Source organism: Colobus angolensis, unplaced genomic scaffold, assembly GCF_000951035.1.
Source record: "Colobus angolensis palliatus isolate OR3802 unplaced genomic scaffold, Cang.pa_1.0 Scaffold129, whole genome shotgun sequence".
NCBI lineage: Eukaryota > Metazoa > Chordata > Mammalia > Primates > Cercopithecidae > Colobus > Colobus angolensis.
The window spans coordinates 4,600,302-4,612,890 of record NW_012114141.1 but is presented as its reverse complement, the minus strand read 5'-3'; the positions used below and the strand labels follow the sequence as shown (position 1 = coordinate 4,612,890).

Genomic DNA, 12,589 nt, shown 5'->3' with positions numbered 1-12,589 from the left:
ATAGGTGCCTGACATTAAAATAATTATAGTGAATTTTATGTCATTTATGTGATATGTAAACTCATGTGAAATAGTTAAAAGATAATGAAAATAATTCCAAAAGGAAGATTTTCTAAACTCAATTAGGATTTTTTAGTTAATGTACTAAAGCTGTCTTTTGTAGGAGAATAAGATTAGATTAAAGGTAGATATGTTATTCTTAGATACGTTATTTTAGCTTCAGGTGTTTTTTTCTAGTGACTTGAACAATGTCATATTTCATAGGCATAATTTTTTGAGGTTGTAATAACCATAGAAAGTTAATATTGAAAGAATGGCAAAATATGCAGTGAAACTAAAAATTATTGTATTTGCAAATATAAGAACATAATTTACATAAATGTTATAGTTAGGAACATTATGAATGTAAATATGCCTTCTCTGTTCTCAGTCTTGTAATGCCATTCTTTGTCCAGTTGGAGATGAAGAGTGATGTTGAGATGAGTGTTTAGCCTATTTTAACAGCTTTAAAAAAATTAAATATCGTTGATGTAAATATGAGAAGGGAAGAGAATATTTATCTCTATTAAGTGACATAAAAAACCATGGTAAGAATAACAGGCAGTGGGTGTGCCTTAAGTAGTAAAATCCCTGAATTCAGATGCTAATTATAAGGACAAGGACACTTGCCTCCTACATACTTAAATGTATATTTTCTTTAGTCAAAGTGTAATTCAGAGTTCTTGAAGTGCTGAATATGGCCTTTGTTTTTTCATTTCCCTTTAGCATACATATTAAAAAAAAACAATAAGACACTTCTGCTGGACGGTGATTTTGATGGATATAGGTGGACTATTAAACCAAATGCTATGAAGAAGTGGACTATTAAACCAAATGCTATGAAGATAAATTCAAATGTTTGCTCTCAAAAAGTAAAAATAAAGGATTGTCTTTATTGTGATTTCCCTGCTTCTTACTATTAAAAAGCAAATGTTTAGTAGTGAAGATAAAATTATTTAAACATATTTGAGCACATTTTGCTTGCTTCCTGTGGTTTACCAAGGACTTTAAGGCTTAAATTGTGAAAGGATGTATTAATACTGGTATTAAGAGTATATTTGTTTAGATTATTATGGACTTTAAATTTTATTTTAGACGTTCTCTCTTGCATCTTGTCATAAAAGTTATGTGTTGTTTTACTTCGTTAGCAGTTTTAACATTTTTAAGTATCTGAGAAGAAAAACTTCCCCTGCATTTTGAACAGGGTCTTTCATTGGTGGTTTTGTAACATGTTCTTCAGTTGTTGAGAGGTGTATAGTACAAATACCCTGTTCTTAGAAAGTAATGGGCTTTTAAGTTGTAGAGTAGTAGGAAAAGTCTAATGGACTTAAACTATTTTAAAAACTTTGTTTTTAGAAAGAGGAGGTATAAGAAAACCTTTTGTAATCTTGCTATTTTTTTGTTCTTAGGTATGCCTTTTATTTAGCTTTTAGTAACTTGTAATTTAAGATCACAGTTATTAGGTGTATTTCTGCATTTTATATATCACTCCCAGATGCTACAGTATTAGTTTTTATCACTGCATATTTTATGAAATGTCAGCCTTCTGTTGGCTGTTCACGCAGCATTGTTAGTGATCAAAGACACAACATAAAGGAGAGGAATCTAAATAGTTGGCTTATCTCTGTCCTTCGTTGTGACAAAAATACTCTAAAATTACTTAATTATAAAAAGTCAAATAAAGGCATAATGTAACATGCAAAGAAATAAGTATCTTTGTGTTTTAGTGAAATAAAATCTCAGTGTTTAATATCAAGAAGCATAAAGATAATTACTATCTAATTTTACAAAGTTTTCCTTGTTAAGGAATGAGGGTAATATGTCTTGTGTAATTTTGTAATACTTTGCTAAATGACGGTGCTGTGCCTAGGAAAAGCCACAAAATGTTAGACATCGTAAGAGGTTACTCAGTATAAACCCTTAATTTTGTTACACAAATTACGTTCTAGAAAAGTGGTTATTAGCTTTTGTATGTACGCTAAGTTGTATGTGAATCAGTTTATTAAAATATTTTCTTGAATTGACCTACTTTGTATTTAAAAACTATTTCATAGATTTAAAGATCCTTTTTTTTTTCTCTTTATTTCAGTGATATCAGTATCAAGATAAAAGTGTGGAATGGGAGAAAAATTCTCAAAGCCTGAAAGAAAATCTGTAAGAATAAAATTCTTGAATGATTTTGATCAGCTGTTGTGTATGCCCAACACACCAGTTGGTTCAATCAATTTTATGTTTTAGGATGGTTTTATTAAAATGAGCTGCTGCTTTTAGTAAATCATTGAGAAAGATGCTGGCTTTATACATGTCTTTTTTGGTTGGGGGCAGGGCCTACAATTGCAGCCTTGTAAGTCAGTAAAATTGGAGAGAGTTCCTGGCTGCCATGAAAGTCAGTGTATTTCTGTGTTGGTATGGGCATTTGGAAATAGAGGTAGAACGAAGATTTAGATTAAAAATGATTTTAGATAATTGTACTTTTATGTCTCTCTGCAGGAAACTGCCATTTCTGGTAAAACGTAATCATCAACAGATAATAGGGATTTAAGTGTATCTTCAGTTTTGTGTACGGTTTCTGTTTTTATAAATGAATGAAAGTTAATTGTTTTCCGATGGAAGAATTAAATCTTTGGAAAGCAGTTTGAAAGACATAGCCATTGGATACGAGTTAGAGGCCTCAACATTTTGTCCTGATACGCATTATACACTTACTACCCAAACTATGGTCTGTACATAAACAGTATTGGTGTTGCCTGAGATCTTCTTAGATACGCAGAATCTCAGGCCTAACCCCAACCTACTAAAACAGAATCTGTGTTTCATCAAAATTCCTAGGTCATTCATATGAATATTAAACTCTGAGAAGCACTGCCATAATTCAGACCTCTCATTTTCTCTGTGGGTATGTGTGTTGTAATTGTGGGGTGCTCATAGTGGAGTTGGTTATCTGTAGTTCAAGAATTGGAAGAGGAAGTGGAAACTCACACCAGAATTTTAGTGGGGGCCCAGGAGTAGACAGATAGTTAATTTAGAACTCATAAGCTTTTGGTCTTGAAGCAATTGCAATTTGAATCAGTAGTTACTTTGTATATTATGTAGAGTACTTCACCTGGTAGTATTAATCAGGTATTTTCTTTTGGCCATCACAGCATCTTCTCATGTTCACAGATAATAATTAAGATGTTTTCTGCCAGTCATAGTGTAGTAAACATTTCCAAAGTGTGTTCTATGATATATTTTTTCCAGGAGATGCTTGGAATGTAAAGATCCCATGGTCACATAAATCTGGAAAGCACTGAATACTTTCCTATAAGAGAATCCCATTATATGCTGATGTATTAAAAGACCTGAGAACCTGGTGTAACTTAGTTTAATTCAGTATTTCCCAAATTTACTTGACTATAGCATCCTTTTTTTTTTTTTAAAACAAACAATCTTTTAAATTTTTTCCTTTAACATATGCGCAAACTGACTTCTTTCCACATTTATTTATCTTACTCAAAATAAGAGATATGGACAACTTCTGAAATTGTGATGTTATGCCACATAAAACATACTTTCTAATATTGCTACATATAAATGGTACTGGTATGACTCTTGTGTACTGAAGGGACTAAACATGCAGACATTTTTGAGGATTGGAGTAACTGAGAAGTCATCATTTAGAACAGGGGTCTCCAACTCCCTGGTCATGGACTGGGACCAGTCCATGGCCTATTAGGAACGGGGCCACACAGCAAGAGGTAAATGGTGAGCAGGTGAGCTCTGTCTCCTGTCAGATCAGCAGCAGCATTAGATTCCCATAGGTATGCAAACCCTATTGTGAACTGTGTATGCGAGGGATCCAGGTTGCTCATTCCTCATGAGAATCTAATGCCTGATGATCTGAGGTGTAATAGTTTGATTTCGAAATCATCTCTCCCCAGCTCCCTCCCCATTCGTGGAAAAACTGTCTTTCACAAAGCGAGTCCCTGGTGCCAAAAAGGTTGGTGACTGCTGAATTAGAAAGTGAGCATGGAACTGATCCCAGTCAGATTTGATGGATGAATGAAAGGGAGAAAATTGACTATTCTTAGTGTTTGCTGGAAAGAGGAAAACCATGAGCAATGGAATAAATTAAACATTTCAGTTGAATAAATATTTACCGAATTGCTAATAAAGAATAGGCTCTGTACTTGGCCTTGGGCAAACAGTAGTGAAAAATACTCAGTCTGCCCTCTAGTTGCTTATTGTGAGCATAGTACATTCTGATAAATGTACAAGAGTTGGGATCCAGAACATAGGATTTTCCTTGTGGATTTGTTTAAAAAAAAAAAAAAAAAAAGGTGGCCAGAATACTGTATCATGGAGTGCTAGAGACAGGACACAACTGTAGTGATGGATGTTTCTGGTTAGGTAGGGGAAACAGAGGAAAGGACAATTATGGGACAGAATTTCAAAAGGTAAGATTGGGAAGACTAAACAGCCTTAGAAGTCATAGAGCTTTTGGTACTCAAATTGCCTAGGTTTGGTTAGTTGAAGTGCATGACAGTCCTCCATCGCATGTTTCAGTGCTTCCTTAATTTCTGACAAAATAAGTTGTTGCAGGGTTATCTTTTATGTGTTCTCCCCCAGCTTTGGAAGCAGCCATTTCTCTGACAAGCTCTGATTGTTTTTAGTGGGGAATAATATTAGTGAACAAGATCTTGGCACTAGTGTGTTAATTGCTACTGGGTCTTGGCTTTTAGGCCCTTTTAGAGGACAGAGGTAGGAAATATATAAGCTTTATGTATACATATACATCTACATTTATACATATATACACAAATGCATATTGAAAAACATATGTGGACACATAGATCTGCATATTGTTTTTTATTTAGAGATACACCGGTTTCTCTAATTCTAATCCATCCATGCAGGTTCCTTGCTTGCTTCTCATATTTATATGTCCCATCTTTCATAGTGAGAACCTTGGCTTCCAACAGCATCAACACATTTACTCTTTTGTTCAACTAAATAATAGATCTAAAACAGTTTCAAGATTGGTTAATCGTATAAGAAACAAATACACCAAAAAAAGTTTGAAAATTGTTTGAAGTTCTCCCTCCTTTCCATACTCATTCCTGTGGATGTGTAACCAAATACTATTCTGATAATTACTTAGTTCTTTCTTCCTTATTCCTTAAGTGTGGTTATGATATTAATTTGGAATATAGTTCACTCATATTAGTTTTCTTTCAGCTTTTGTGCCCCCTTTTCTTTACATCCTTATTGATTTAATTTTTTGAATATGTAGAAAATTACTTACTTTGCCAAAAAGTAAAACTGTACAAAAAGATATACTAGAAAATTGTCACTCCATCCTCCTCATTCCACCCCATACTTTGTAGGAAACCAATTTTACTGTTTTCTGGGCTTTACTCATTTTTATAAAGATATGCAGGGCCGGGCGCGGTGGCTCAAGCCTGTAATCCCAGCACTTTGGGAGGCCGAGACGGGCGGATCACGAGGTCAGGAGATCGAGACCATCCTGGCTAACACAGTGAAACCCCGTTTCTACTAAAAAATACAAAAATCTAGCCGGGCGAGGTGGCGGGTGCCTGTGGGCGCCTGTAGTCCCAGCTACTCGGGAGGCTGAGGCAGGAGAATGGCGTAAACCCAGGAGGCGGGGCTTGCAGTGAGCTGAGATCCGGCCACTGCACTCCAGCCTGGGTGACAGAGTGAGACTCCATCTCAAAAAAAAAAAAAAAAGATATGCACAGATATTTATATTTTCTTTTTTTTTTTTTTTTACCTAAAAAGTAGCATGTATGTTCTTTTGCAGTTCACTTTTTTCATGTATCAGTATCTCTTGGAAATTACCTCATACCAGTAGAGATTTTCCTCATTCATTTTTGCAGGTGCTTACTACCTTGTGTGTGCCATAGTTTATTCAACCAATCTCTTATGCTTGCGCATTTTAGTAGTTTTCAATATTTTGCAATTACAAACATGCTGCAGTGATATTTATTTTCATAGTTTTAGAGGTGTATCTTCAGGGCAAATTCCTGGAAATGGGATTGCTGGTTGAAAGGGCAAATACTAAGCCCGGTGCATTGACTTGCCCCTGTAATCCCAGCTACTTGAGAGGATCCCTTGAGCCCGGGAGTTCAAGGTTGCAGTGAGCTATGATAGAGCCATTACACCCAATCTGGGTGACAGAGTGAAACTTTGTTGCTAACAACAACAACAAAAAGGTTCAAAGGGCAAATACTTACATGGTTGTATTAGAGTATTACCCAGTCCCCCTGCATGGGGGCTGTAACATTTTGCCTTCCCTGCTGCGGTGTATGAGAGTGCCTATTTCCCAACAGCCTTGCAGACAGAGTGCATTGTGAAACTTTAATTTTTGCCAAGTGATAGGTGAGAAATGGAATGTTGGGTACATTTAATTTGCATTCATCTTTTATGTGTGGAGTTGAATGTCTTTTCATATGTGTAAGAGCCACTTTCCATAGGATATTTGGGCTTTTCCCCCTCAGTTTAGAAGTTCTTTGTAGGGATATTAGGCATTTATCTGTGATACATGTTGCAAATGTTTCCTTCCAGTTTGTTACCTGTTTTATTATTTATTTTCTGATGTATTTTTGTCCTGAAAAAGTTTTATATTTGTACTTTAGTCCTAGTGAGAAAGCCTTTTATGAATTCTTAGTTTAGGAGGAATCCCTCTCTCCTGCCCCCACCCTCCCCTCACACTTTTAAAAGTACTTGTAGTTTTCTTACAATTAGATATCTGATCCATTTGCAGTTTATTTTTATGTATGATGTGAGAAACATTGAATTTTATCTTTTTTTCTTGTCTGTTGTTTAAAATGACTATAAATGTGCTAATGATTTGTTATATCACCTTTACAGAGATTAGATTTCTATCTGTAGTGGAATCTGTTTCTGGACTTTCTGTTCATTTGCACTTTTCTGCCTGTTCATGTAGCAGTCCTACACTGTTTTCATTATAGAGGCTTTATAGTATGTTTTCATGCCTGTAGTATGTGTTAATGAGATAGTCCCCTCTATTTATTTTCAATATTTCCCAGTTCTTCTTGAACTTTTTCCATTCGAATTTCAGTATCAACTTATCTAACTCCATGAAAAGCTTTATGATTTGTAAGTGTGTGACCTATTGATGTTGAGATGTTCTAACCAAGGACAGGGTATTTCTTTTCATTTGTACAGTCCTACTTTTCTATGTTTTAAGAATGTTTACTTTTCTTTATGTAGGTTTTGAACATTGCTGTTTATTCCTAAATATTTTACCTTTAAAAATTGCTATTTAAAAGAGACTTTCTTGAAAAAGTTCCATTCCAAGATGGGCGAATAGGAATAGCTCCGGTCTGTAGCTCCTGGTGTGATCGACAGAGAAGATGGGTGATTTCTGCATTTCCACCTGAGGTACCTGGTTCATCTCACTGGGACTTGTTGGACAGTGGGTGCAGCTCACGGAGGGCAAGCTGAAGCAGGGCGGGGCGTCACCTCACCTGGGAAGTGCAAGGAGTTGGGGATTTCCCTTTTTAGCCAAGGGAAGCTGTGACAGAGTACACCTGGAAAAACGGGACACTTCCTCCCAAACATGGCACTTTTCCCATGGCCTTAGCAACCAGCAGACCAGGAGATTCTCTCCCATTCCTGGCTCAGTGGGTCCCACACCCGTGGAGCCTTGCTCACTGCTAGCACGGCAGTCTGAGATCTAACAGCGAGGCTGCAACCTGATTGAAGGAGGGGTGTCCGCCATTGCTGAGGCTTAAGTATGTAAACAAAGCGGCCGGGAAGCTCGAACTGGTTGGAGCCCACCGCAGCTCAGCAAGGCCTACTGCCTCTGTAGACTCTACCTCTGTGGGGTGGGCATAGCTGAAGAAAACGCAGCAGAAACTTCTGCAGACTTAAATGTCCCTGTCTGACAGCTCGGAAGAGAACAGTGGTTCTCCCAGCACAGCATTTGAGATCTCAGAATGGACAGACTGCCTCCTCAAGTGGGTTCCTGACCCCCGTGTAGCTTAACTGGGAGACACCTCCCAGTATAGGCTGACAGACACCTCACACAGTTGGGTGCCCCTCTGGGATGAAGCTTCCAGAGGAAGGAACAGGCAGCAATATTTGCTGTTCTGCAGCCTCCGCTGGTGATACCCAGGCAAAGAGGGTCTGGAGTGGACCTCCAGCAAACTCCAACAGACCTGCAGCTGAGGGACCTCACTGTTAGTAGGAAAACTAACAAACAGAAAGGAACAGCATCAGCACCAACAAAAAAGACATCCACACAAAATCCCCATCTATAGATCACCATCATCAAAGACCAAAGGTAGATAAAACCACAAAGATGGGGAGAAACCAGAGCAGAAAAGCTGAAAATTCTCAAAACCAGAGCGCCTCTTCTCCTCCAGAACGTCGCAGCTCCTCGCCAGCAACGGAACAAAGATAAAAGGAGAATGATTTAGACGAGTTGTCAGAAGTAGACTTCAGAAGGTCGGTAGTAACAAATTTTTCCGAGCTAAAGGAGCATCTTCAAACCCATCACAAGGAAGCTAAAAACCTTGAAAAAAGGTTAAGACGAATGGCTAACTAGAATACACAGCATAGAGAAGACCTTAAATGACCTGATGGAACTGAAAACCATGGCACGAGAACTTCATGTTGCATGCACAAGCTTCAATAGCTGACTTGGTCAAGTGGAAGAAAGAGTATCAGTGATTGAAGATCAAATTAATGAAATAAAGCGAGAGGACAAGTTTAGAGAAAAAAGAGTAAAAAGAAGCAAACAAAGCCTCCAAGAAATATCGGACTATGTGAAAAGACCAAATCTACGTTTGATTGGTGTACCTGAAGGTGACGTGGAGAATGGATCGAAGTTGGAAAACAGTCTTCAGGATATTATCCAGAAGAACTTCCCCAACCTAGCAAGGCAGGCCAACATTCAAATTCAGGAAATACAGAGAACACCACAAAGATACTCCCCAAGAAGAGCAACCCTAAGACACATAATTGTCATATTCACCAAGGTTGGAATGAAGGAAAGAATGTTAAGGGCAGCGAGAGAGAAATGTCGAGTTACCCACAAAGGGAAGCCCATCAGACTAACAGCAGATCTCTCACAGAAACCCTACAAGCCAGAAGAGAGTGGGGACCAATATTCAGCATTCTCAAAGAAAAGAATTTTCAAACCAGAATTTCATATCCAGCCAAACTAAGCTTCATAAGTGAAAGAGAAATAAAATCCTTTACACACAAGCAAATGCTGAGAGATTTTGTCACCACCAGGCCTTCCTTACAAGAGCTCCTGAAGGAAGCACTAAACATGGAAAGAAACAATGGTACGAGTCACTGCAAAAACATGCCAAATTGTAAAGACCGTCGATGGTATGAAGAAACTGCATCAATTAACGGGCAAAATAACAAGCTAATGTCATAATGACAGGATCAAATTCACACATCAAAATATTAGCCTTAAATGTAAATGGGCTAAATGCCCCAATTAAAAGACACAGACTGGCAAATTGGATAAAGAGTCAAGACCCATCAGTGTGCTGTATTCAGGAGACCCATCTCACATGCAGAGACACACATAGGCTCAAAATAAAAGGATAGAGGAAGATCTACTGAGCAAATGGAAAGTAAAGAAAAGCAGGGGTTGCGATCCTAGTCTCTGATAAAACAGACTTTAAACCAACAAAGATCCAAAGAGACAAAGAGGCCATTACATAATGGTAAAGGGATCAATTCAACAAGCAACAAAGATCAAAAGAGACAAAAAAGGCCATTACATAATGGTAAAGGGATCAATTCAACAAGAAGAGCTGACTGTCCTAAATATATATGTGCCTAATACAGAAGCACCCAGATTCATAAAGCAAGTCCTTACAGACCTACAAAGAGACTTAGACTCCCACACAATAATAATGGGAGACTTTAACATTCCATTGTCAATATTAGACAGATCAATGAGACAGAAGGTTAACAAGGATATCCAGGACTTGAACTCAGCTCTGCACCAAGCTGACCTAATAGACATCTACAGAAGTCTCCACCCCAAATCAACAGAATATACATTCTTCTCAGCACCACATTGCACTTATTCTGAAATTGACCACATAGTTGGAAGTAAAGCACTCCTCAGCAAATGTAAGAGAACATAAATCACAACAAACTGTCTCTCCGACCACAGTGCAATCAAATTAGAACTCAGGATTAAGAAACTCATCAAAACTGCACAAATGCATGGAAACTGAACAATTTGTTCCGGAATGACTACTGGGTAAATACCGAAATGAAGGCAGAAATAAAGATGTTCTTTGAAACCAATGAGAACAAAGACACAACATACCAGAATCTCTGGGACACATTTAAAAGCAGTGTGTAGAGGGAAATTTATAGCTCTAAATGTCCACAAGAGAAAGCAGGAAAGATATGAAATTGACACCCTAACATCACAATTAAAAGAACTAGAGAAGAAAGCAAATAAATTCAAAAGCTAGCAGAAGACAATAAATAACTAAGATCAGAGTAGAAATGAAGGAAATAGAGGTATAAAAAAACCTTTCGAAAAAAATCCAAGAGCTGGTTTTTTTGAAAAGAACAAAATTGATAGACTGCTAGCAAGACTAATAAAGAAGAAAAGAAAAAGAATCAAATAGATGCAGTCAAAAGTGATAAAGGGGATATCACCACTGATCCCACAGAAGTACAAACTACCATCAGAGAATACTATAAACACCTCTACGCAAATAAACTAGAAAATCTAGAAGAAATGAATAAATTCCTGGACACATGCACCCTGCCAAGACTAAACCAGGGAGATGTTGAATCTCTGAATAAAACAATAACAGGCTCTGAAATTGACACAATAATTAATAGCCTACCAATCAAAAAAAAGTCCAGGACCAGATGGATTCACAGCTGAATTCTATCAGAGGTACAAAGAGGAGCTGCTACCATTCTTTCTGAAACTATTTCAATCAATAGAAAAGAGGGACTCCTCCCTAACTCATTTTATGAGGCCAACATCATCCTGATACCAATGTCTGGCAGAGACACAGAAAAAAAAGAGAATTTTAGACCAATATCCCTGATGTGATATTGGAAATCTATCTATGTGAAAATCCTCAATAAAATACTGGCAAACCGAATCCAGCAGCACATCAAAAAGCTTATCCACCATGATCAGGTTGGCTTCATCCCTGGGATGCAAGGCTGGTTCAACATATGCAAGTCAATAAACGTAATTTATCACATAAAGAGAACTAAGGACGAAAACCACATGATTATCTCAATAGATACAGAAAAGGCCTTCGACAAAATTCAACAACCCTTCATGCTAAAAACTCTCAATAAAGTAGGTATTGACGTAACATATCTCAAAATAATAAGAGCTATTTATGACAAACCCACAGCCAATATCATACTGAATGAGCAAAAACTGGAAGCATTCCCTTGGAAAACCGGCACAAGACAAGGATGCCCTCTCTCACCACTCCTATTCAATATAGTATTGGAAATTCTGGCCAGGGCAATCAGGCAAGAGAAAGAAATAAAGGATGTTTAGGAAAAGAGGAAGTCAAATTGTCCCTGTTTGCAGATGACATGATTGTATATTTAGAATACCTACCCCATCATCTCATCCCCAAATCTCCTTAAGCTGATAAGCAACTTCAGCAGAGTCTCAGGATACAAAATCAATGTGCAAAAATCACAAGCATTCCTATACACCAATAACGGACAAACAGCCAAATCATGAGTGAACTCCCATTCACAATTACTACAAAGGGAATAAAATACCTTGGAATCCAACTTGCAAGGGATGTGAAGGACCTCTTCAAGGAGAACTACAAACCACTGCTCAATGAAATAAAAGAGGACAGAAAGAAATGGAGGAACATTCCATGCTCATGGATAGGAAGAATCAGTATCATGAAAATGACCATACTGCCCAAGGTAATTTATAGATTCAATGCCATCCCCATCAAGCTACCAATGACTTTCTTCACAGAATTGGAAAAAACTACTTTAAAGTTCATATGGAACCAACAAAGAGCCTAAATTGCCTAGAGAATCCTAAGCAAAAAGAAGAAAGCTGGAGGCATCACACTACCTGATTTCAAACTATACTGCAAGGCTACAGTAACCAAAACAGCATAGTACTGGTACCAAAACAGATTTATAGAGCAATGGAACAGAACAGAGGCCTCAGAAATAACAACACATGTCTGCAACCATCTGATCTTTGACAAACCTGACAAAAACAAGAAATGGGTGTAGGATTCTTTATTTAATAAATGATGCTGGGTAAACTGGCTAGCCATATGTAGAAAGCTGAAACTGGATCCCTTCCTTACCCCTTATACAAAAGTTAATTGAAGATGGATTAAAGAATTGAATGTTAGACCCAAAACCATAAAAACACTAGAAGAAAACCTAGGGAATACCATTCAGGACATAGGTATGGGCAAAGACTTCATGGCCAAAACCCCAAAAGCAATGGCAACAAAAGCCAAAATTGACAAATGGGATCTAATTAAACTAAAGAGCTTCTGCACAGCAAAAGAAAGTA

The 12,589-nt window shown here is 37.5% G+C and overlaps 1 protein-coding gene across 2 annotated transcripts in view; it reads left to right on the top strand.

Annotated features, from left to right (window-relative positions):
- Positions 1 to 12,589, top strand: part of TBC1D5 (TBC1 domain family, member 5) — a 582,411-nt gene that overhangs the window by 111,763 nt on the left and 458,059 nt on the right. Inside the window, exons 2-3 of one of the 2 annotated variants that reach the window (XM_011933724.1) lie at positions 2,129 to 2,193; positions 3,280 to 3,393. The gene's annotated coding sequence lies outside the window, so the exon portion shown is untranslated. The remainder of the gene's footprint in view (positions 1 to 2,128; positions 2,194 to 3,279; positions 3,394 to 12,589) is intronic. The other variant, XM_011933723.1, reaches the window with a different exon arrangement.